Consider the following 27,211-nt stretch of genomic DNA (forward strand, 5'->3'; position numbering starts at 1 on the left):
AAGAAAATAATTATAACATTGTTCCAGCCATCATTCCCTAAGGTGTCCACCCTGCCCCATCGTAAGCAATCACTTCACATCCCAGCATGCATATCTTGCGCATTTCTTTATTTCACTCTTTCTCTATTGTGTAGGACTGGCCATATTAGCTTAAAGCACTAGAAATCAATAACAATGACATCAGCATTGCCGCTGAGGAAAGACTGAAGTTAAAGAAAACAGAACAAAATCGTACAAGGAAAGTAAGGAACACACACGAGCACCTATCCACAACTAGAAGTTTATTGGTGAAAATACAGGTACAACACAAATTGATAAGGAAACCAAATGTTCACGGAAAAACTGTACATGTGTAACAGAACCTTTTGGGTGCATAAAGAAAAAAAGACTAAATGTCAACCTCATCACCCAAAGGGTCCCTGAAACTTTTTTAGTTGTGTGTTACCTACACGTACACAGTATCTCTCCTCGAATGGTTACTCAAAAAAGCTTCATGTCACCACGCTATATAAAGAGCTGCAAGTGGCTAAAATTACACTCCTCTAAAGCCTTTCCTGTCCAGTGTCACTTTTATTCTATGTGGCCTTGGCTATGTCCTGCCTCATTGGACACGACATCGTACAATGACAGTAGTGTTGGCTACTTGCAGTTTACTTGAACCTAGTGTGTTCCCGTGTCACTTAGAGATACAGCTTTTTTTGTTATTGTGGCGATGATGGCCTCAAAACGAAGTTTACATAGAGCGCTTATGTTTTGTACAGTGTGAAGTCGCGGTAACTTACTCTCTGCGCTCACCTGCAGTACAAGAATATAAGTGCAATAGATACAGTGCAAGTTTCTGCCACCACATGTACCCCTCTGCTGCTTTGCTTTGGTTGCTGTCGTCACTGTGCTATTGTTAAACATTATTGCATTCTTTTTCACTCTTTGCCTGCACATCTACAGCCTGGCATATCTATAGCAAAGCCCTGCTTTTTTGGAGAAACTCTCTAATTCATACCTTCCCTACCACACACATACAAATGTACTATCGACCCAAAAAGTTAACGAATGAAGGGATCTCACAAAAAGCTGAATATCTCCGCAGCCTCAAAACGAAGCCTGGTATACCCATTTCAAGCCTCTACTAGTATATGCGAACATTGTGATGTACGGTTTTACTGGCTACGTTTAAAGGCTGCTCGGATATTTAGCGTTTTCTGAGATCCCGTGGTCCGTAAACTTTTTTAGTCGATAGTATGTGTGTAGACAACAGTGGCAGACAATCTGCTATCTCAGGCAAGTCTACCATTGGACTCAAGAAACATCTACATGTCTTACATTAGTGTGTTTACTTTTACAGGTACATCAATTACTATGCCTTCATATCCTACTAAAAATAAGCTTAATGAGGAGGCTTGCTTCGTGTGTTCTTAATGATGTCATGTGGGAAGCCAATCCACTTCATGAAAAAAGATCACTTGTTCGTTCTACTAGAGGTGGCTCAAAACCTGGGGAGTGGTGCTGCTGTGACATCTAGCAATGGTGATGTTTAATACGTAATAATTACACAATTGATGCAGAATACCTTAATTTTATTTCATCATTCATCATTAGTACAGAAGGAGGTCCCGGAGTTACAAAAACTGTCAGTGGGTCCTATTAGTAGTTAATATAGTAATTAATACATTATGGCAACATAGCAGTGATACACATCAGAATACACGAAGTTAATGAAGCAAGTAATCAAATACGAGGAAGGTACTTAGAAATATAAGCAAATGAAATAGATGCTGCGTATGAATAAATAAAAATGTAGTAATTGGCACGTTATGGAAACATAGGGATGACACATATCAAAGAACACAAGGTTAATGTACGAGATAATTAGAAACAAAAATATGCTTACAATATGCAAAGTACAAGTGAAATATATACTGTGCGACAAAAAACTTAAAATTTCTAAATATAAGGAAGGAAAAAAAATGGAAATGGAAAAGACAACGGGATATAGAGAATAAAAGTGATACATTAGGCAAATACAGAAGCGCTGAAAGTGGTAAAATAAATTTGTATATATGTTCATAGTAATGAGTCTGTAGCCAGTAGTGTCGATAGTAAATATTTCTTCATATCTCTCTTGAATGTTAATGTTGTGCGGCAGGCTTTAATATGGGGTGGTTTAATTTATTGTTTAATCACCATAAAAGAGCAGTAAACATTGACAATTAGTGTTTATTTGAGGAAGGAAAGAATTGTTACAGGAATATCTCGTATTGTTAGTGTTGGTAAGAGCAGATATATTAAATGCTGAACCCTTGATGATCACCAGTAGGTACGCTACTGACGGTGCACTTGCACAAAACTCAAAATAACTTCAGAGCCCTGAAAACGAAGCTTTTTTTCCCCTATTCGTCAGGTGTTTCACAATCTGCACTGATGGTGTTCTTCTCGAGTAGGGCTTGTGCTGTGCGAATGTTCAAAATGTCAAATGTAAATCAAATAGCTATTGACCATTTGACTTGTATTCAATTGGAGAACATGCAATTACAAGTTATCAAATCTTTCTTTTTGTCAATAATTACGCATACTGGAATCTTTAGGGAGAAAGTCAGGTGCATGTGGTGATCATTCTCAAAGGGAACTGCAGTTCCTGAGCGGACATATAGAGCAGGTACTTTTTTGCTTTGCTTAGTAATTTCTAGTCGCGCAGTAAGGATGCTTCGCCTTTAGGCAGCCAACGGATTTGTTTTCTCAATTGAGGTTGTAAAAATTATCATTTGGACAATGTGAACATGTTCCTGATGTCATCGTGGTGCGGCAGATACTATTACCTTTCAGTCACTCTCATTTACAAACTTATCAGTTGACCAGAAGCCTGGCTGTGACTGGCATTACATGTGTCAAACAATCTAAAAAACATCTCTTCTAAAGCTTTCCGCGGTTTCTTTTCCACCTCTCGAGTTTCAAAACCCGCCATAATGCTTTTGGCATTCTGTGCTGCTAATCCCAAGGGCGCGGAATCAAATTCCGACTGCAGCAGCTGCATTTCCACGGGGAAGAAATGCAAGAACACCTGTTTACCATGCATTGAGTGCACATTGAAGAATTGCAGGAGGTCAAAATTAATCCGGAGTCCCCCACTATGGTGTGTCTCATAATCATGTCGTGGTTTTTGCACGTAAAACCCCAGACTCACCTCATCTGTTCCCTGTAAGTAGCATTGGTTACACGCATTTAAGGCCATACTGCTTCACTCAAGGCCCATATGTAGTAGGGGTTTTCATATTCTGATATTTCTGGATAGAATTAAATATGGATATTTGACGAAACTGACCTATTGAATATTGAATAACAAATATGTTCACATTTCAGAGAAGTGTGGAATATTTTTGAAAAAAAAGAAACTTTACATTGCGAGGGTGGACTTTTAACATTGTTGGTACAACATTCTTTTAGTGCTTAGCGCAGAAACCATAGACAAGACAGACGAGAGAAGAGACACGCACAAGTGGTACTTTCAACGATTTATTGGAAGTTGGATCACGGGTTTATACATGCAAGCATTTGCTAGCATTCTTGATAAACCTGGCCAGATTGATGTTATATTCCTGTATTGCAGACAGAAAAGCATATGAGCTTGTTTGACACTCTAAACTAATTGAGAAGCTCGAAATCATAAATCTTCTGCCATACTTAATTGGCTGAATCTCTGCATACTTAACTAAGCACAAACAATTCGTCAGCATAAGCGATTGCCCTTCCCATGGAGTGCCAGTTACTTCCAGTGTTCCTCAAAGCAGCATGCTTGGCCTCTTGTCATGTTTAATATATATTAATGATATAGAAGTAGTCAGTCACCCCTTTTAAATAAAGTTGTTTGCTGATGATTGTTTTTTATTTAATGAAATACGTTACTGTGAGCCCAAACTTCTGTTATTTCAATCTCAAAATTGGCCTTCGTCGGATAATTCGAACCTCTGGTCAGATTTGCCCAAATACAGCTGTGTTATTTGCTGAAGCATACCAAGAATGGAAAAATGCCACTGTCACAGGACATAGCACGTGTTCCTTGATTATACAGGCATGCAGTCTCCTGTCACAGTAGGAGCACCTAGCCACCTAATAAGCATACTGGCAGCCATTCAGAGCTGTTTCTTATGTTTCAGTGGTAATTTGAGTCCTTTTTTCACCTTCCATGCATGTCTTGCATATGAGACCGTTAATGAGGCCTAGTACGTGTTCTTTAAGTAAATGTGCCCTGCACAGAGAAGTGGAAAACAATCATGTGTTTTGGGAAAACTAGCGAAAAGGAAGGCAGTAAGTTGAAAAAACTGCGATAAGCCGAGGAGATGTTAAAAGCCAACAAAAGAGTGTGAATATATCAAACTCTGAAGGCCTGCCCATACACCTATTAGGCGTCTTGGTGCTCATACTGTGACTGGAGACTGCACATGTGCATGTACGTAAATTAGGGAACACATGCTGTCTTGCAACAATGGCACCTTTCCCTGCTTGGTATGGTTCTATGCATAACATGGCTGTATTGCAGTGAAGCTAACATTAAGAAAAATAGTAAACTGGGCGAGTTGGTAGCTGTTGATGGTTGCAGGTGTAGCGCTAAACTGAAACGCGGCCAAAGTTAATTTTAAAGGCAAATACTGCAAAGTGAAGCAATGGCATGTTTCAATGTTCTTTTATGCCTTTTGTTTAATTCAACCAGTCTCAATGGTCCCGTCAGGATCGAATTAACGGGCATGCCTCATAATCAGAACTGGTTTTGGCATGTAAAACCCCAGAAAGGTGATCAAATTAATGGAAGTCGATTGTATATATTGCTCATGAGTAGAGCCACCACTGTCTAAAACCGGTACAACAAGAAGACACCAAGAAGCCTAAATGATTCATTGCAAATGCAGTCAACTTTCATGGCATGCGCAAATAATCTAACTTTCTCACGGATAATGATAGTGATAGTTTGCTGATACATTGGTCAGCGGCCGAGAGGATTTGCCCAGTTTCTACTATTAATCTTACACACTTGTGCTTGTCCCTGTATATAACAACGGTGTCATTTAGAAGAGGGCGACATGGACATGTATTGCAATGCAAAGCAAGAAAATCGTCACCTCATACACTATATTTCTGTGCTCACTTAAGTGCTCATTAATGCATCTTCCGGTTTGGCCTATGTAGCATCTACCGCATGACAGTGGAATATGATAGACCACTCCTACAGCGCATCCGACGAACTCATCTTTGCGATTCTACCACAAACCGGCTTTTTTGTCCTTATTGGGTTAGTGGTTTTACACAAGGTGCTTAGCTTATTTGGAGCTGAAAAAACACCCGCACGTTACCTTGGCTTCCTATCTTTTTCAGGCTATGTGATATCTGGTGTATATACGGAATCACAGCGGTTTTAACCTGGTCACGGCTGCTAGCTCTTGTATTTGCACGGAGGCATCGTCGCGAACGTTCCTGTTTGAGCAGCCTTTCTGCCATTGACACCAACACGTGGTTAGGGTAACCAGCCTCCTTAAGACTTGCAGCCTGTTGCTGGAAAATGGTTTTCATTAGGATCTTTTTGAAACACATGTTCGTTACGAAGGGTGTAAGATTGGGCTTGTTGATAAATTATGCTTCAAAGTCAGGTTAACAGCGCAAAGCCACCAAAAGGGATAGAAGAGAGAACAGAGCGCTGAACTTCCAACTGTTTATTTTCTTTTCAGAAAGCATCACTATTTATACAGTCACACAATAGCCCACCAACTATGCTTAGAACGCCACGACAAAGCCACACAAAATTCAACGTGGTAATAGCCCGAGGTATCTGATCTCCTCATCAGTGAGAGCGATAGAGGGGTGCTGATTCAACCATCCTTTAAACGTAGAATTTCTCCCACTTTGATTATCTCACGTGTAACACGGTCTCCGCGTTTTGCAACGATAAAACATTTTTTGAATTTCGGCCTACATCCACATGCGCAGCAGTGAGCAGAAAGTCATCCCTATTATTTAGTTATGCCCCTATTCACCAAATTCAAATGGGCTGAACGAAATTGGAGAAGGTGTTTCTTAGCTCATGGACTTTAAGCCCAGCAAGTCCATCTATCAGTAGAGATGAACTGAAAGTCAAGAAACTGAAGCGTATTGCACTTGAAAAGTCACTTCAAGAGGTCTCAAACACTCGCAAAAAATCTTAGACATCAGGACATTTTTCTAGAAAACTATTACTAGGGAAATCCAGAAACACTAAAAAATTGTTGACAAATCTAAAAGCTCGCTGAAAAACTGTTAGTCCCGTGAGGTGGTCATATATGTGCCTATTTAATTGTGCTAAATATAGGTTGCTAAAGACGGGAGCCAGACACAACCCTATGCAAATGCCTTTCTTCTGCAGATGCAGCCTATTGTTCCACTGTGCAAAGGTTGACGACATGTAAAAACACCATAATTCTAAATACCCTTCTACTGAAACAACCTGTTTCCTGTGAAAACCTTGCGGCGCCATATTTGTCAATGCAATCCTCGACACATTGAATGAGGTCATTGAGCAGGATAGAATAATATAATTCTTTGACCTTAGCTGCCTCGTTATATTCGACGTCAACTGTATTTTAATACCGTTCACTCGCGACTGCATTACTGCCTGCTTGTCTGGGGCACCACTACTAGGTCTAACATGGAAAGCCTCCATCGATTACAGAAAAAAAGTGTGCGCTTTATTGAAAATCTACCACAACGTGAATCAACATCTGTATATTTTTCGCAGAATCGCATCCTGGACATTGAATCACTATACAAACTGCGACTATCAGAGCTTGCATATTCAGATTTCAAAATTGATCCACAACTTTTCTCTTTGAGGTATACCAAACATGAATCCCACTACGAGTTTAGGAGAACCAACTTCACCAAGTTTAAATGCAGGACGAATTACGGGACACAACTGTTAAATTGGCAAATTCCTAATGTGTTAAACCTTTATCCTGCTCTGATAGACTTTATGGAAAACTGTTCCTCTTTGCCTGCTTTCCGAAACCAGGCAAAGAGATTTTTCTTAAATCGTGTATAAACCAGTTAGAAATTTGTTTCCTTTGTTCTTTCTTGTCAAGTGAACATATTTGTCATGTGAACATTTTTTTTGTCGTATGGGAGATGCAGTTAGGATTCCTTGCTTTGTTTTTTATTTTCTTAGTCAAGTGAACATGTTTCTAGGTATTATACATAATTAATTAGATTGATTTGAATGTACAGTGTATGTATATTGCTTTATGTGAATTGTTATATTCTTCCCGTAAAAAAAAAATTGTACTTCGCAACTTACCATGTCGAAACTGTGCCTGCGTGAATTCAGGGTGTCTAGGGCCTAGTCAGGTGACCACGTGTGTCACCTTTAGCCCTCTTCACCCGGACAACTGTATATTGTCTAAATTTCAATAAAGTCAAAGTCAAAGCTGAGAAGGCCTTGAAGCCCTTTTTGCCGTGAAACCTAACAAAATCAAGGATTCGTCAGAACCTTTTACAAGAAACTGTTCATCAATCTAACGTTCAGCTTTGAAACCAGGTACAGGGCAGCTTGCTTCTGCCAGGTACCCCTTTCGGAAATTATGACCTGAAAAGGAACATCCTCCTTGTGCACTTACTAAAAATTACATCTCTGAACTTTTCCTTAGTTTATCGAGATTCAACTTTCTGTAAATTTCACTTGGTTTCGCTGCTGCTTTCATAAGTGATACTTCCTTGCGCTCATTGAACACTGGAGAAATTGCTTGACTGGCTTTTTCCAAGAAACATTTAAAGGAACAAACTGCAAAACCACCCTCTTTGTCAGCTGGTATGACACACAATGAATTATTCTTCAGGTAAGACTACACATTTTACAGGTAACTTAGAAGGTTGGGGCTTACATCATAACACGGCATCTAAACCTTCCGAGTTCATCCTCACACCATCTTTTGCGGGGCTCTTCTGGACACTTTACTTATGACGGACAGGGAAGTTCCGGTTTAGTCATGCTGGTAGCTTGGGCAAATTTTGGACCGAGGCCAAGAACTTTTCACACACTGTTGGGAAGGATGAAATCTTCAGAAACGTAGACATCACTTGTTGCTTTCTGTCAATCCTTGTTCACGTGAGCCCGTAGTAGTCTTATTTGAGGTTGCCAAAGGAACTTGGTGACCTGATCAGCTAAGTGCAGATGCTTCCACAGAAGACTCCTTGCGACGCACGGCTCATACTGATCAAACATCTGCACGCTGAGGTAATCTCTGTGGAGACACGCCTGCTGAAGTCGTTTAGCACGTACAATCTTCAAAATTCTTTTTCCGTGACTGACATCTGAATGGTGCGAAACCAGTAAACAACGATTTTATATCCTGTGGAAGCTGCTTGTTATGAATACAGAACCTTAGGACACACGTGCTGCTAGCAGCCGTGGCAATGAGGGCAACAGTATGCCCGGAATCCCGAGGCACATATTGAAAAAAGCCTGTTGTACTAGAAATGAAATCGACAAGGGTGGCAATATGGGCTTGTTGGCCGGTCATCATGGAATGGTATCTGGGTAGTGCAGCAAAACACGGACACAATAAAAGAAAGCTAGAACTACCTATGAGCAATATATATGCACAAGTGTATGGTTGAATAAACTCACAGGTGTTTAATTTGTTTTCTTCTGTTGCTACTTTTTCTTGCATTTTGATTGCTACATATATTGTAATTCCCGCAAAAAGCATCAGCTGGTAGTCACCACTGTATTTTGCTATGCAATTTGTATTTTGTTATGCAATCTTACCATCTCAGCGCGCGCCTGAAGGCGAAATTGTTGCCTAGGCAAACTATCGCCGAAGTGGAACGTTTCAGAATACGTCCCCAAGTATGTGCACAAATACTTCACTGAAAAACATTTCAGGCGTATCTTTGCTTTGTTATTACTAAAATTTCGCAGCAACAGAGCATTTCTTTACTCCATGTTATTTATGAATCACTAGGTGTCATTATCTACGTCGTTCATACGTAGTTTAGGCAGTGAAAACGGCACACCCACTTGCGAGCTTCTCCGATACCGACGTGTCTGTTATCAGGCGATGATATATATATTATTCTGGACAAATCGGGCGAAGCCAACATGCTAAGCATATAATGAACGATGAGTACCAACAAATGGGATCTTGTTTTGAGATCGAGCTAGAACTGAAGCAAACGAAAACGCAGGTTAAGATTACGGTAGATTACGGTAGAGATTACGGTTACGGTAGTACCCATGTAGTGGTTTTAATACCACTTTTTTCAGGCCTATAAGAAAGTGGCGGTCAGATGCAGCCGTATACCGATAAAGCATGTAGCTAAATTACAAATATTGCCCTTGCAACGAAGGTCGGCGCAAGCTGGCTGAGAGGGTTTGCTTACCTCCAGAGATGGCGCGTATACAAAGACACACACGTATCGATGCAGGACTTTCTAGAGGCTCCACAAATACTCACAGCGTCTATTCAATGAGATTGCGTTATGCATAACGGCACACGAAAGCTTCGAGACTCAGCTGCGTTAGTTACGCCAACTTCGCAAAGTAAACAGGAAGCTGCCATGACACTTTTTGCAGGAAGCAGGTGGCGCTTCATGCATCAGAAACCGAAACAGAAACTAGCAAATCCAATCTTTTTTTTTTGTAAGCGTTAATCTCGTTCTCAGCGCTCGGAAGTTATTCTTGGTTTGTTGCAGGGCGTCCGTGTAGAGGGCGCTACGCGCCATGCGTTCTATATATGTGGTTGTGTAATAAAGGTGCGAGCATTCGTTCGGTCAAGGGGCTCCAAGTCACTTGTGTAGACGCGGCTAACGTCTGTCAGCACCCCGCTTCGTACATGGTGTCAGAAGTGGTCGCCGTTCGCTCTCTCTAATGGCGAACAAGCCGGACGCTGTGTTTGCCGGGGTACCTGGACTCCAACAGCCATCGAGCTTCGACTTCGCCGACCCAAGTGCATGGTCTACCTGGATTGAGCAGTTCGAGGACAATGCCTACGCTACAGGATTGCACCAAGCTACGGACGAGGTTCGGGTGCGAACGCTTCTTTATTGCATGGGTGTTCAAGGTCGACGCGTGCTGGCGTCTTTCAACTTGTCGGCCGAAGAAGTTCAGTCGTACAGCGTTGTTTAAAGCAAGTTCACCTCGTATTTCGTGCACCCGCTAAACGAAGTTCGCGAGAGTTATCGTTTTCACAAGCGGACGCAGCAAGAAGACGAGAGCGTCGATGCCTTTTATTCCGCGTTGCGAAACATGGTAAAAAGATGCAACTACAGCTCAGCGTCCATTGAGGACAGGCTTGTTCGAGACCGATTTATTGTTGGTCTGCTGGATAGCAGGTTATCGGAGCAACTCTGCCGTACTTCTGACTTGACGCTCGATAAAACGCTTCTGCATGCACGGCTGCACGAAGATGCGGAACGAGAAAAACGTGAACGAGAAAGCCAGTTATCTGGGCCAGTCGCCGTTGATGTAGCGAAACATAGGCCAACGAGAAGGCCGTCACGTAATCAAGCGTCGGCAGCACGAGAAACGCTCCTCGCCGGCGCGCACAGATCGTGTCACTTCTGCGGACGAGATGAGCATCAGCGGAAATTTTGTCCTGCCAACAAAGCTGTTTGCAAGTTTTGCAAAAAGAAAGGACACTTCGAAGCAGTTTGCTTAGCCAAACAGCGCACGCAAAGCCGACAGTCACATGCCATCGAGATGCATGCTGTCAAGAGCAGTCATGAGGCAAAGGCTAAGTTTGTTTGGGTCCACGTGAATGGAGTCCCACTCAAATTCAAGGTCGACTCAGGAGCAGAAGTTACCGTCGTTCCAAGTACTTTTTCAGGAGTACCGTCGCGACTCGAAAAACCGGAGGGTCTTCTCACCGGTCCAGGAAATCGCCCTTTGAAAGTAACAAGCCAATTCACAGCTACGTTGGAGTGGAAGAGCCGCACCTGGTGTACAGTCAGTATACGTCATGCCTTCGCAGTCTACACCTCTACTAGGCTACCCTGCTATCCTCGCATTGAGAGTCGTGAAGTTCATCGATGCCGCACAGCGACATGAAAAGCAAGCTAGCTCTGCAAGCGACGCAACCCCTGGCCACGACATCTTCGAAGGGCTTGGTACTGTAGGGGAGGAGTACACTATTCGACTCAAGCCAAATGCCAGGCCATTTGCTCTCAGTGTACCTCGCAGAATTCCCATTCCTTTGTACAATAACCAGGTAAAGGAGGAGCTGGACCAGGTGGAAAAACAAGGTGTCATCAGGCGCATTACCGAGCCGACGCCATGGTGTGCCGGTCTGGTCGCAGTACCGAAGGCATCAGGCGGAATCCGAATATGTGGGGACTTAACAAAGCTCAACAAAGAAGTTCTCCGTGAAAAGCATGTGCTACCAACGGTCGAATGGGTACTCGGGCAACTGGGCGACGCCAAAGTGTTCTCAAAGCTCGACGCGACAGCAGGATTTCACCAAGTGCGATTGTCCCGAGAATGCCAAGAGTATACCACATTCATCACACCATTTGGACGCTACTGCTACTGTCGTCTACCTTTTGGCTTGACTTCAGCACCGGAATATTTTCAGAGAGAAATGGCTCGAATTCTGGAGGGGCAACCGAACGTCGTCAACATGATAGATGACATTCTGGTTTTTGGCAAAGATCGAGAAGAGCACGACAAGCGACTTGTGGAGGTTCTTGAACGTCTAAAGACAGCCGGAGTTAAACTCAACAAGTCAAAATGCTGCTTCGGTGAAGACAAAGTAGAGTTTCTGGGTGTGGTGATCGACGCCATCGGTATCTCGCCAAGTCCCAGCAAACTCGAGGCACTGCGCAACTTGGAGCCACCTAAGGACGCCGCTGGGGTTAGGCGATTCCTCGGCATGGCTAATCATATTGGTCGCTTCCTGCCCAACCTTTCGCAAGCAACCGCCCCTATTCGTGCCTTGCTAGGTGAGAAAAATGCATGGCAATGGGGACCGCTTCAAGAGACCGCTTTTATTCAGGTAAAAGCGATGCTCACCTCGGACCTGTGCGTCGCTAAGTATCATCCCTGTCGTAATACCATGTCTCATGCGACGCGAGCTCATTTGGATTGGGCACGGTTCTTCTGCAGGAACAACCATCACGTGAGCGACGCGTGGTAGCGTTCGCATCCAGGTCGCTTACTGAAGCGGAAAAGCGCTACAGCCAAACAGAGAAAGAAGCGCTGGCGGTAGCATGGGCAGTATACCGCTTTGACCAATATGTGCGTGGCCTAAACTCACGGTAGAAACCGATCACCAGCCGCTGGTAACACTACTTGGAAACGCTGACTTGGACACGATGCCCCCACGTATTCAACGGTGTCGCATGAAACTTATGCGCTACAAGTTTAGCGTGGTCTACGTTCCTGGCAAACAGCTAGCCACTGCGGATACTCTTTCAAGGGCTCCGGATGAGAAGCCGTCGATCACTGTGGTGGATGTGGTAAAGGAGTTTGTTGAATTTCAAGTTGCTACTGTCACAGACACGAAGCTGGTTACCGTAGATGAGGTTCGCAGGCACCAAGAACTGGACTGGGAATGCAACCAGCTCGTCAAATACTGCACTCAAGGCTGGCCTCGTCGGGACAGGCTTCCGGAGCACCTCAAGAAGTACTGGAGCCATCGAGGTGATCTCTCTTTGTGCAACGGCATCCTGCTAAAAGGTAATCGCTTTGTCATCCCATCTTTGCTGCAAAAGGATACACTCGAACTTACCCATGAAGGCCACCAGGGAATTAACCGATGCCGACTAAGGGCGAATGATTTTGTGTGGTGGTATGGTCTTTTGCAGCAAATACGTGATAGAGCCACTCGCTGCAGACAGTGTGCAGTCACAAGAGCGCAAAGAAGAGAGCCTTTGGTCGTAACGAAGACTCCAGAACAACCGTGACAAGAAGTAGGGATGGACTTGTTTAGTTACAAGGGACACAACTATCTACTAGTAGTTGATTATCGTTCTCGATACCCTGAAGTCATCTACATGCGAAGCACGAACTCTGAGGCGGTGATCAATGCAGTCAAAAGCATTTTTGCTCGTTTTGGCATTCCCGCCGTAGTACGAAGTGATAATGGACCGCAATTTGCTTCACGAGCATTTGCAGCTTTTGCGAAGTACTATGGCTTCCAACACATCACCTCAAGTCCAAACTACCCGCAGTCAAATGGGGAAGTGGAAAGGATGGCGCGTACGATCAAAGAGTTGTTTGCAAAAGCAGACGATCCTTTTTTGGCTCTTCTGTCGTACAGAGACACTGCAGGCGTCACAGGGTTCAGCCCAGCGCAGCTACTGTTGGGTCGCAGCTTGCGAACCAGGCTTCCCAAGACAGTAGACCACGTGGAACCGAAGTGGCCTGCGCCAGACGATGTGAAGTGCCAAAACGAAGAGGTGAGAGGGCGGCAGAAGAAAGACTTCGATCGCCGTCATGCTGCGACCGTACTTCCTCCGCTGCAACCGGGTGATACGGTGTGGGTTCGAGACATCTAGGAGACGGCGTCTGTTCTCAGCCCAGCCTCCAAGCCCCACTCGTACGTCGTCGAAACACCCAACGCGGTGCTTGTGCGTAATAGGATACATCTAGTGCCCTATTCAGACACAACAATGAGCCAGCTCACCGAGCCAACTCGGAGTGAAAACCGTGAGGAGCACGAAGAGCAGACCACGGCAACAGACGCCACGGCAACAGCAACACCGCAAGTTTCCAAAGATTGTAGAGTGAGAGTGACCAGGTTTGGTCGTCGTGTCAAGACTCCAAGAAGACTTGATTTGTGAAGTGTTTGGTGTTTGTGTGCATATCTCGGGGGAGAGATGTAGAGGGCGCTACGCGCCATGTGTTCTATATACGTGGTTGTAGAATAAAGGTGCGAGCATTCGTTCGGTCAAGGGGCTCCAAGTCACTTGTGTAGACGCGGCTAGCGTCTGTCAGCACCCCGCATCGTACAGTCCGTGTCATTGAAGGATTCAGTCCCAGTTTAAATGGTTTAAATTCTTCAAACAGTTTGTATTTTTTGCACCGCCAGTACACAGAAGCGTTTTATAACGATCTTTATTGATAAATCGATATGTGGCCATTGTTTATTGCGTTTTGAAGAGCACTCGCCTCGTCTTTACAACAGGACGCGTAGGTTTGGCGCTCCGATTTGCATTTAAGGTGAGCTTTTGATAGCCTTACTTTATCCATTTACGCGCTGTAGATGCGTTGTGACGCCTTTCAGTAGTTTGCGACGACGCAGAGTATAACAGCGGAGTCCCGCTGTTTACCTTTAACATGTTAAACGAAGCAAAACCTCGCTAGTGCATCGTAAATATTTTCTAAACATAATGCAGGCACCACTCGCACCATTAACGCATGAACGTTAAGAAGCATTTGCAGCAGCTCATTTGTCACTACGTTGGAGCGAGAATATTGCTCATCTGCCGCTTTACCTTTACTGCTCCGTATTTTTGCGTATCCGGATATTTTAATTTTATGCAAATCACCTCTTCCATGTGAAAAAGAAAAGAATTTAAGGAAAGGAAGATGCAACAGTTGCAAGGAAGGTGCAACAGTTGTGTGAAATAAATAGTGCTTTACCAACATCTGTAGTGACCTGGTGATCGTGCGCCTTGGGCGAATTCATTTTGTGTAAAAATGTGTTCCGGCTACTTAAAAGGTAAGCGTGACGTTGTGGCATCAACTGCTATCTCTCTTGTTGAATGAATTTTTGAAAACAATGCGTCACTGTCATGGTGCCGAGGCAAAACACAACTGAAAGTCACCTTGCAACCAAAACGTTGCCTTTCAACATACGACAGGAACACGTAAACAAAGCATTAGTGTATGCTTCAGTATACCTTATTTTTACAGCTATTTTGAGCTATAAAGCTTAGGTAGTTGTGAAAATGAGAGGCAGCTGTGATGAATATAGAAGAGCATAGTATGCTTGCAATACCTAGAAGTTTTTTAAGGATGAAATTTTAGTACTTGAAAACAGTGCATAAAAGTAGAGCACTGCATAAACACTTTTCCCTGGCCTGACCCGAGCCAGTGCCATGCACTGGTCCACCCTTGTCTAGCTCAGCTAGGTTTGTCCAGTTAGCCCTGGAGCCTCAGTGTAGCATGATCCACCTCTCTGTTCTTATGAAGATGCCAACTGCATACGTATTTGCTAGATACAAATCTTGCTAAGCAGTTTTCCACTTGCATTGCTGCCGACAAATGGCAAAAAAAAATTTAGATTTTTGGCAGCAGTGAATAATTTGCCGCCTTGCATTACTTTAGCTGTGGTCATAGTAATGCAAGCACAAAAAAATTTAGAGAATTTCTCAGAGCAATGAAATTAACTAACATGGAAGGAAATAAATTATGGATATACATTCACCAATTATGTTGCACGTTAAGGTGTAGCCCAACCGACTAATGGTTTCCATATAATTTATTCATTGTTCAAGCAAGTTGAATGAAGTTCTGTAATTCATTGCATAATTACATCAGCATGAATGAATTCTTGATTGAAAGTTTTCTTCAATAAATACTTGAAGGGGGGATGCTGCGAAATGTCTCATTGGTGAAGGGGATTTGGAAAACAGAAAAAAATGTAATGTCTCACCACAATGTCGATGGGATTGGTGGATGAACAGGCGACCAGAGTGCGGTGGCTCCGGTTTGAAGAGGGAAGGCAGGCGGCGGCAGATGGGGATGGCGTTCTGGCCAGGCAGCTGGGCGTAGAACTCGGGCCCATAGCCCGACTGCTCTCGTTCTGCCTACGGGCACAGAAACTCGCCGGTTTCGAGCAGCAGTTCACGATCGGGTAGAGTGGCGAAGCCTAGGAAAGGGTTGGCAGGAGGTCCCAGTTGGGTGAAGTCCTGGTGGCTCGGGTCCGGAACCTGCCGGCCGGTCTTAACTCCCAGTCCGGTGGCCGACCTTCTCTTGGCGTTGCTTCCTAGAACTCTCCCTTCTTCTGCCAGCGCACCTCGCTTTTCTGCCGCTCTGGTCGATTTTTCCTTTCCTGATTGGCCCCTGGAAGTTCCGTGTTTTCTTCTGATTGGATGCATTTTCCTTTTATTTTTTCTTCTTGTGCTGCGTACTCACGTGCCGGACGCTCTTCAACGTTGTCTTCCATCCAGTATGGAATTCGCCTCTGCGCGCACATTCTTTCTCGTCTGCTTCTTGTCTCTCTCCATCTGCCGCACCGTGTCACACACTACACACCACACTATGTAGTACAGACATTCATCTTATTACGATCTCATCGAGAGATGCTCAAGAGACGAGCCGCCGCGAGGAAGAGATGAAGTGTGTCTGGGCTCATGGCGTGAGCGAGTGTCGGCCTGGCTGTCTGGCTCCAGTGTAAATAGCATGTAAATAGCCTCTTTCATCTGTGTATTTCATCTGTGTCTGTGCAACATTCTGGTGGAGGTTAGCGATCCCCGTCCTCGTCACGGCACTCCGAAGTGGTCGGTACATCGAGCTTGTCACCATGCCTCCCGGTGACGAGACCGCATCTGTAACGGCTTCAGCTTGTCCGACTGCTCTTATCGTCATGGTTGCCCAACATCGTGACCCTGGTCTCTTCTGTGGCCTGGAGGGACAGGACGTTGATGAATGGCTGGACCTCTATGAATGCGCGAGTGCTAATAACAGGTGGAATCCAACAATTATGCTTGCTAATGTAATCTTTTATCTCGGCGGCACCCCACGCATGCGACTCCAAACGCATGACGAGATAATGAGCTGGGACAGTTTCAAAGTAAAGCTACGAAAACTGTTCAGCGACCCCTTTGGGCGCAAGGTTGCCGCGAGAAAGGCTATTGCGCATCGTAATCAGACATCTACAGAGCCATACGTTTGATACATCCTAGACGTCTTGGCTCTTTGCCACAAAGCCCACCATACTATGTCTGAAGCAGATAAGGTGGCTAAAAGGCATCGTCGACGACGCTTTCAATTTTCTTGTTTTCGGCAACGTCTTTCCTATCGGCGCCATGATAAATGAATGCCGTCGCCTTGAACAAGCTAAGAGCCGCCGTATCACACACCACCTCACGCAGCTACCCAACACTGCTGCTACGTCGACATGTGAGGGTCGACCACATCAGGCGACCACCTGTGATGACCTAACCCGTATTGTTCGCCGCCAGCTCGAGGCCACCTGTTGGCCAGCCTTCTCCGCGACACCTCCCGACCCGCCAGCAACCACAATTGCCAGGATTCAGGCCGTCGTCAGACAGGAATTTGAGAACATGGGTCTGAACTCCGTGTGTTCAACGACTCAACCCAGCGTTCCCCCGTTCTCTAGCGGCCCTCCTTGTCCCCGGCACTCCTTTTCTGCCACATATCGCAACCCGTCCAAATGGCGTACCCCTGATGACAAGCCGATCTGCTTCCACTGCTGTCGCATCGACCACGTCGCTTGTCACTGCCGCAACCAATGGCCACCACCTCCTCGGACATACGCCTGCACTTATTCCTGCACCTTTGGGCCTACTGTTCCCTATGCCACCCGCCTAGAACCCACTGCAGCTGATGCCCCACCTCCGAACCTTCGCTACAGCCACTCGCCCTCACCTCAATGCCATCAGTCTCGTTCACCCCAGGCCCGTCGCTTCTCCTCGCCGCCTATCGCCTCCTGGATGCAGCCAAAAAACTAGGCACTACAGCTTCTCGAGGTGAAGCTGTGTTGTCGACCCTGCTCTCAAATTCTCTGCTCATGTTACCTACGAACCAAAACTGTCTTGACGTTGACGGGTATCCTGTGTTACGTTCGACCAGCAGGGACTGGCGATCTTCGAGGAAGGGACCGACGGAAAGGCGCCACCAGGTCTGCTGTGACGACTTGCTTTGAAAGGACGACCAGACATCAGTCCCCAGCCCATCGGCGCTACCATGGCTGTGGCGGCGACTGGTTTTGTAAGGAGGACAATGCGCCTCGTCCCCAACGAAGGGCGCCGAGGTGGCTAGACACAGTGGGCGGAGCAAGTATTGTTAGCGTGTACACCGTCAAGGTCTGCTTGGAGCAGGGGAGCTCCTGGAAGATATTTTGCGGTGCCGTCTCATGCAACTTAGAACCCGTCTCACGCATCAGTCAATGGACAGATGCGGCGGCCACTGACTGCAGGGTCAACTCTGGGATAAAGAGGCGCCTGCTCAGGTCAAGCGCAGTGTCTGCGAAAACCCTCTCACCTTGGTGTGGTCAGTGCAACCTGTGCAGAAGTGAGTGCGTAAACCCTCCCCCTCAAAGGCTGGTTGGTTGCGATGACTTTGGACGCTCCGAATTTGTCGGCGGTGAACTGCCGTTTTCCCTCACCTAGGGATTTCGGGAGGACAGTGTATTTAAGGAGCCGTTGGCGGCTCCTCGGGATGCATTCCTTTTTCAGTCATGTTAGACTGATGAACTGTCACATTCTCATGCAGAGACTGTAAATAAATCCCAGATTCCTCGTTCTTGATGAGAACAAGTCTCTCCCTTCAACAACGTCATCAGCGTGGATAAGCTACCATCTATTTCATGCCCGACTCCAACCATTACACCTGTCACTGCACTCATCGATGCAGGAGCACATCTTTCTATTTGAGTGCTGCCTTCCGACGACGACTGAAAAAGCACTTCACCCCAGCGTCGGCACGCGTTGGTTGCGTTGCGGATGGCGGTACTGTGCCTATCATCAGCATATGTACGGCATGTGTGAGCATCGCCGGCCGCCACACTCCTGTCCTCTTCACCGTGATTGCTCATGCCCCATGACCTAATTCTCGGACTCGATTTTCTCTCTGCGCATTCTCCTCTTATTGACTGCTCTGCCAGTACCCTTTGCCTTGAGTTGCCGATTCTCGCAGAACCTTCTAACGCACCCCAGTGTCGCTTACGCCTCACCTGCTTTATTTGCCTGCCACCGAAGTCAATAGCCTATATTGAACTTGTGTTGCCCACCTTTTTCTGATGGCGAGTACCTCATCACTCCTCTGCCCAACTTTCCGCTACAGTATGACATCACCGTGCCTCACAGCATTCTGACTGTTACTGCTAATCATACTCGCATGCCTATCTTTAACTTTGGATTGGGAAAGCAAATCCTACCGCAAGGTATTTGCCTTGTCAACGTTGATTGTCTTGGCGACCATCACGTAGCAGCTTTATCAACCGATGGTTCTTCTGAGCTTAGCAAGCCCCTCGCACCAGCCTCGGGCACCGATGCCAACATAAAGAAAATGGTTGCGGTGGACCTGTTCTCTGTGCAGGCTGACAACCTTTGCCACGTATTATCCTCCTACCGACATATTTTTTACTTCAAACGATCGCCCTTTAGGCCAGACGCTCGCGGTCCAGCATCGTATTTCTACTGGCGATGCTACGCCTATTCACCGATGACCATATCAAGTTTTTGCATCGGAACGCCGAGTAATTTTAAGTGAAGTGAACAAAATGCTAGATAAAAACATCATTAAGCTTTCTTCGAGTCCCTGGGCGTCACCTGTGGTTTTGGTTAAGAAGGACAGCACGTGGCGCTTCTGTGTGGACTACCGTCATCTGAACAAAATTACTAAGAAGGACGTCTACCTGCTCCCAAATATAGACGACGCCCTTCACTGCCTCCACGGTTCCAGCTATTTCTCTTCTATTGATCTTCGTTCTGGATACTGGCAGATTGCTGTTGGCGACATGGACAGAAAAAATACCCTCAATTTGCTTAGTAAGTTTAAAAAAGTAGTGTACGCTGTTCACTCCATCGAGAAATGTTTTGCGTTCCTGGTTCATTGACCATGAAACGAAATTGCCCTCGCTGTGCAGAACTATAACATGGTTGAACTTCAAAAGTTCCTCCCATAAGAATGCAAAGAAGCTCTCCAGTAGGACGGGTGCAGTTGTCTAATGTGGCTATCACTAATATTACCCAAAGTCAAGATTCTATGGCACATATGTTTCTTTGATTAACAAGGCCAACGTAAAAGCAAGATGTGTGTTTTTACACCATAGATCAGCAGCACATAAGCTCCAGCTTAAATGTGATTGTTCACCTAAATCTGCCTGCATTTGGAAAGTTAGTGCTAACCTTAAAATTAAATTAAATTGTGGGGTTTTACGTGCCAAAACCACTTTCTGATTATGAGGCATGCCGTAGTGGAGGACTTTGGAAATTTCGACCACCTGGGGTTCTTTAATGTGCACCTAAATCTAAGTACATGGGTGTTTTCGCATTTCGCCCCCATCGAAATGCGGCCGCCGTGGCCGGGGTTCGATCCCGCTACCTCGTGCTCAGCAGCTTAACACCATAGCCACTGAGCAACCACGGCGGGTAGTGCAAACCTTCTGTGTTGGCACCCAATTTCAAAGTGTTTGCCCAGCCCTGTGCACTGTAACTTGATGGTTCCCAATTGCTGGTTTTTAGGCCCTTGCCCAACTGGTTTGTTGAAATAGATGTTAACACGAAAGACAGCTACAATTGCCTGGACACTTATCAATGAGATTCCACTGTAATTTCAGTGGTGCTCACAGCAACAACAGATTTGGTGAAGTAAGGGACAGGCAGAGTGTTAAAGAGGACTGTGAAATCCATAAACGGATATGTTGAGCTAACAATGTGGACTGATTGTATAAGGCGAGCAAGCTGCCGAGAATTGCTAAGCTTGATGTGCAGACCTCATTTTTAGGCAAATAAACTGTGCAATGTCTTGTTTTATTATTGATGACTGTTCTGCCAGTATGCCTGAGTTGTCATTTTATTGTATTTATCATAAAGCAGGCACTGTCATGTTTTTGTAGTTGTGTGACACAGAGTCATTTGTTTCTTACAGCTGTCATCTTCTCAGAAGCAGGCACTCATGCTTGGAGGCCTGGAGAGCACGAGCTGCAGCATGTATGCCGAAATAAACAGCTATTGCCTATTTCAAATAGAACCAATGTAAGGCAAGGCCCCTTTTTTTGCTGTACTGTGCTTGCAAATTGCAAAGCAATGATAAGACACAATGTAGAAAGAAACATTTTCTTTTATTTGGCGGACATTAGAGTGGCATCAAAAAAAAATATTGAGCAGCCCCAAGTCAGTCACTACACTAACCAGATCCACTGCAATTCACATGACCTAGGAAACCTAGCCATACAACCGAATGATTATTCGTATAAGTGACGATCAAGATCATTCTTCACTTGAATGCCAAGGAGTGCTGTTCAGTAACAGCAGTCAGTTTGTGTCCCTGCAAGCAGGAATTTTAATTCGTGTTTTGGTTATTGGTGACATAACAAAATTTATAGTTTTCTGGCCCATCAGATGTTTGAATCGGAAATAACTTCGCCAAAGATGTACACCTTGTCTGCGGTACATGCAGGATGATTTGCGGTGGCCAGAGACTTTTGAGTGGGACTTCGGTATCAATAGAGGTTTAATGTGTGTGCATGCTTCAGTACAAGGGAGATTGGAGGCAGCATCAAGGCAACCTATAGGCACTGTGTGAAAAATCTTGAAAGCTATGCTATTTGCTAATGCTCTTCTGCCCTCTGCACTTGATAGAATACTTTCCAGGTTTAATTTCAATCAGAAAAGAAATTTAGTATTTTCTGATGCTACCTTGACATGCAAACAAGTTTTTGTCATGTAGGAGGAGGGGGGGTTAGGTTAAACAACACAATTTATAAGTTTTTCAGCGTCCTATTTCATGTGTGGTACACTTTCTTTAATTTGGCTTGCTGACCTGGCAGTCGCATAGTCTTGGGCCAGGGATTACTGGATGGGAGAAGACAATGAGGTGTACTGTTCATTGTTTAATAGGCACTTGTGTACTATAAGATGCAAAAATAAAAAAAACGAGTGATATTTTTATGCTTTAAGCATTTTGCAGAGTGAAGTAAAGTTATAACGAATTTTTTTTCTCTAAGAGATGAGAGAAGATGGTGTTGCTTGCTCATGATGTTGCTGGGATACCCTAGTACCTAGCTCATAACTCTTTAGTGCAGTGAAGATCACCAGGTAGAAACCACATCAATTTGTAAGGGTTATGAATCTGCAGCATGAAAGTAAATTAGTGCTTTATTTTATTGGATACGTTCCCCTTTTGGAAAGTTCTGTGAACAAAATGAAAATTTGCGAAAGGAGCAAATAAGAATTTGGAACAAGCATGCTATCAACACAACTAATGCAGAAGCAGAATTTAGTCACACTACATACCAATAAGGACAGTGTAGGTATGAGAACGTTGCTGATACTTTACTTTTCCACCTATGACAAAGGAAAAAGTCTACTCCAGTAATTCAGATGAGAACACAATTCTTGTTACACCAGGTGTGGCGAGCCCGGGAGACAGCAAGAGCCGCAGGAGTCCTGGACTAAGGGCGCCTCCCACAGAAGCAGAAAGACACCTGCTTTTCCTTTCTTTTTTTAATTATTGTTTTTCCTTCTCCTCCTCTTCCTTATAATGTTCTTTAACACAATGGTTTACCTGACTTGGAGGCAGTTTTATCTCGGGAGCTCCTATCTGAATACATGGGAACAGAGAAATAGTTTTTCTCTGAAGCCAGCAACGGAATTCGATGAGGTTGGTTACATGTAAAAAAAATAAAGCAGCAGGAAATTTTGAAAATTGTGAAATTAAGAAGACTTCCGTATGAAGTTTACAACTTGATACAAAAGCTATGAAATCGTAAACTTTGTGCTTATATTTTGTAAGCTTACTGACTCTCAGCAATTTTTCTTAAATATTCAAGGTCCTAAATCAAAATTATGCAGCCTAGAATGATTAAAATTTAACTTTATCTCTCAAATGCAACAAATTTCATTGAAATTATTCCAGTAGTTGTCTTAAAAGCATTTCTGCATTTTACATATATTTCAATGAAGAGATTAGAGTTGGCACTGAACTAAAGCATCCTCTTCAAGGTAAGCATATCATTTCTGGCCGTAAGGCCAGTTATCAGTCGTACACTATAAAAGAGAATTGTCTTTTTTTTACACTTTTCCAGCAATTCCAACTTAGTAGCATGCTTAACTGAATGCAGCTAGGAAGAAGGAAATTTGACAATTTTTAGTTTATGTGCAGAATTAATGCATTTGTATGTCACTGATTTTTGGCCTTCATGAGCATTAATATCCTTGAATTTTCTTTCAATGTTGAATCGAACATTTTGTACAATACCTGAAGCAGCCATCAGGCCACCAAGCAACGTAAGGGCAAAGAAGAGCTTCATGTGGAAGCACTTAAAAGGTCTGCTCAATTCACCTGCTCAACTGTGAACCAGTTAACGGAGGTTCACGAGAAGTTCAGAAATTGTGCAGCTTGTTTCTGCGGTGCAGGCACAGCGCAACACTCGAAACGAATGCCAAGGTGCAGATACGGCGCAGGCGTTATGTTATGCCCGATTAATGTGCACAGAGTGCGTACATTTGAAAGATCGTGAACTACAAGTATTATCAGCTTGTGGGCCTAACTACAAACCACACTTGTAGACACATGCGTAAGCGGGCTTTTAATGGTGCTTGCGCCCATGTGCTGGATTGTCTGCTGCACTGCCGCGTCGCACCTGTACGCCTGCACCAAGTCGGCATCGACAGCGGAGTAGGTGCAGCAAAATCATGAACCAGCCCTGCACCTTTTGAAACGAACGGAGTGGTTCAGCGGGCGCCATTGCTGCACCACTGGAACGAATGGCAGGGTGCAACGCCTCGTGAACTGGTTCAGGCGGTGCAGGCGAATTGAACGCACCTAAAGTAAAGCACATTCAAGGGCGCTATAACATAAAATGATTTCAAACTTTTGATTCCAATCTCCTGATATCAAATTTACGTAACCGTAACATCAGGCGGTGACCTGCAGCGTGGTCTGAACAACCCAATCAAACACTCTCCTCGTTTATAGAAGGTCACCTTTGTTCGCTTTCAAAACCAATAACATTGCCTACACTCAGCGGTATTTCTTATCTAATTGGCTGACATGAGGCGAGGAGTACGGTCTAGTGGAGAGGGTTTCGATGGGGCCGAGCCAGCGTAGTGAAAATAGATAACCACATGAAAAGAGTGGTGCTGGCTTCTCCGATTGGTCCGCTTCACGTTACTTAGCTTGCGGTGGCTGGTCGAAAATCGCAGCGGTTTGAAACAGAAGGATAAGAATGCCGCTAAAACGGATCCTCAGCAAGGAAGAGTTGGCAGAGCGATGCTGTATACATGCCGCAAAGGCTCGATAACGTTTTACTGCCATGCAAAAAGGTTTATAATATGCAAATAAATACATGCTGACCGGCAGGTGTGAGTAACGAGGGCCTGAGCGATCGGCGGGCAGCCATGTTCTATTCCTTTCAGGACGGGGCAGTCTCTGGCTATTCAGAAAAATTTTCAGTTTTGTTCGGCATATTAATGCATTTTTTTTCACGTACACGTCACTTTGATGCAGTGAGTTTTTGCGGTTTTGTGAGGTCGCGTGACAGACAGGCGAGGTGGGTGTTGCCCAAAAACATTGAACCAATAGCAGAGGGCTAATGGTGAAAAGGCGTTGAATCAGGAATAATTATTTTTCTTTTGTGCGGTTTAATCATTCATAATCAGTGTGTACATGTATATCAGATGGAGAGCCATCACGGTTTTCGTGACGTCGCGTGACGGACGGGTGAAGTTTGGAGTGGCCTGAAAAAGTTTTGACCAATCGTGGTGGGCTGATTGCAGATCACCAACCGGAACAGAGGAATCAAAGAAGACACACTGCGCCTGGTGCAGGCATTCGTCGTGTCACGCGTAACGTATTCCGCCCCGTACCTCCAGCTTGCGAAAGTGAACCGCGAGACGCTGAACACGACGACAAGGAAAGCTGTCGAACTCGCCATGGGTGCCCACAACACGGTGGAAGAGCTGGTGGAAGCACACCTATCCCACCAGAGAGTAAGGCTGAGCCGGACAGAGCACGGTCGGGCCGTCCTACGCAAGATAGGATGGCAAATTGAACAGCTACCGACAACGGAGCCGCTCCCCACAACGTGGATAGACATTATTAAAACCAAGCCCCTCCCCCGGAACATGCAGCTGAGGAGGAACAACGAGAGACGGTCTGCGCGGGCCAAGGCACTGGCTCGACAGCTGGAAGAGGACCCTGAGGTCCTCTACGCGGACGCCTCGCTTCCCAAGCACGGAACCAGAGCAACGGCGGTCGTCACCACCATTGATAAACTGGTCACAGGCGCGTCGATACGGACGACGAATGCAGCCGAAGCAGAAGAAGTGGCCGTGGCCCTCGCACTCGCACAACCGGGAGTGAGGACCGTGGTCACAGACTCCCAGACCGCCTACGCAAGCTACCGCAAGGGGAACATCTCTCCCGCGGCACTAGCGATCCTCACCAAATGCAAATCACCGGGACGGGCCGTTGAGCTCGTGTGGGTCCCGGCTCACTCGCAAGTGGAAGGCAACGCACTCGCCGACCACTATGCCTGAGAACTGTCAATCTGGGCCGAGGACGAGCCAGAGCTACCGCACCCCGTGACAAGCTACAAAGAAATCACGAAAATGTACAGAAGCGGCAGATGTAGGCTTTCCCGTCCGCATCCGCAACTCAACCGAATGCAGCAAACAATCGTGCGACGCACGCAAGCGGGGTCGCTAGCGCATCCCGTGCTCTTGCACAAGATGTTCCCAACAGAGCATGACACTTCATGCCCTTTTTGCAGACGGTCAAAAGGCACTATAGCACACATCCTTGCAGAGTGCACTAAGCTCAAGAACCCCCCACCATCCCCCCCCCCCCCCCGAGTGATGGGAGACCTTGTTGTCCAGCCCCGACCTACAGACCCAGCTCGCGCTGGCGGCTCGGGGCCAGGAACTGCTGGACGCATATGGGACCTGAGAAGAAGGTTCCACCCCATCTGGTGCCAGCGCGCACCAACCGTCACTAAGGGCTCAGCACAAAAGTTGATTCTCTCTCTCTCTCTGATTGCAGAATTGGAATAGAAAAGTTTGGAATCATTTTATGTTATAGCACCCCAGGATTCTACAGGGGGCCATAGAATGTAGGCTTCCATGCAAAGATGGCCAACCTCACAAGGTTCACACGGCTGAGGTAATGAAGTCAACCTAAGCTGAGCTCAACCTCCCAAAGTGATGCGACATTGGTTGGCTGTTCAAATTTTTTAGCTATGGCAATGGCAACCTCATGGACAAATTTGAGGTTGAGTGAGGTCGAATGCTCGGTGAGGTTATATTTCACAGCAGCTGATCTGCACATTTCCCCCTCATGAATAAATATGTGGAAAGTTTTATGATTTTACTGATATGAAGGGGTAATTATTTAATACAATAGCCCCAGGCAGGAATCTGGAAGTGGGCTTCACCCCAAGCCACCTGAGGCTTTGTTTTCAATTTGTACAGACAGCTCTCATCACATATGAACCATAGGTGTACATTTCTTTTGCTTTACTTCAGATGTGTGACACCACCGCAGTTGGATATCTTACATCGGTCTGTATCCTCTGACTTTACTTTTAAAAGACAGTGAGTCACATGCCAAACTTCTTCCTCGTCGAGTATTCCTGCTCTAAACTAACAAATGACAGTTGCTGCCTCTCATTCAGTGTTGGCCAAAGACACCTAGCCAGAATCTTGGTACTGAATAATGAAACTACGCAAGACAAACATTCTTTTTCTGGTATGTTGCCTGTAGGCAACAATTGTCAATAAAGGGTTAAGGAGAAATAAATTAAAAACTGAAATACAGTAGAACCTCGTTGATACAATCTTCAAAGGAACTAGAAAATAAAGTGTATCTTAGGAAAATCGTATCATCCAACATATTATCCAACCAAATCGGATTTTCGGAAAAAAACTTAACATTTCGAAAAACGTATTAACCAGAATCGTATCGAGGTTCCACTGTATAAAAAAACGACACTGAAATTGGCTGTAGAAAAGTTAGTAAATTACTAACTGCGTTCTGAATCTTGTCACAATTTTTTCTAGAGTTTAGAAGTCTAGGACCTTGATTTAACGCAAGAAATGAATAGTAAAAAATATCATGTAAGTACCCCTTTAAAGTTCAACATCTTGAGACGTATTTCTGCACATTGAGACGTAATATTTACCAAAGCCATAAGACTCTTAACAAAGCATGTTTCACAGTCTTGCAGGCAAACCAAACATTTACAGTGGTGCACCTTCAAATGGTGCAGTCAATTCTATGGACCTAATGCTTGCATCTTGCACACCTGCTCAAGCCAGAGGCAGGAAATTAGGACAACCTCCAAAACAC

The sequence above is a fragment of the Dermacentor variabilis genome, chromosome 2 (assembly GCF_050947875.1).
Source record: "Dermacentor variabilis isolate Ectoservices chromosome 2, ASM5094787v1, whole genome shotgun sequence".
Classification (NCBI taxonomy): Eukaryota; Metazoa; Arthropoda; class Arachnida; order Ixodida; family Ixodidae; genus Dermacentor; species Dermacentor variabilis.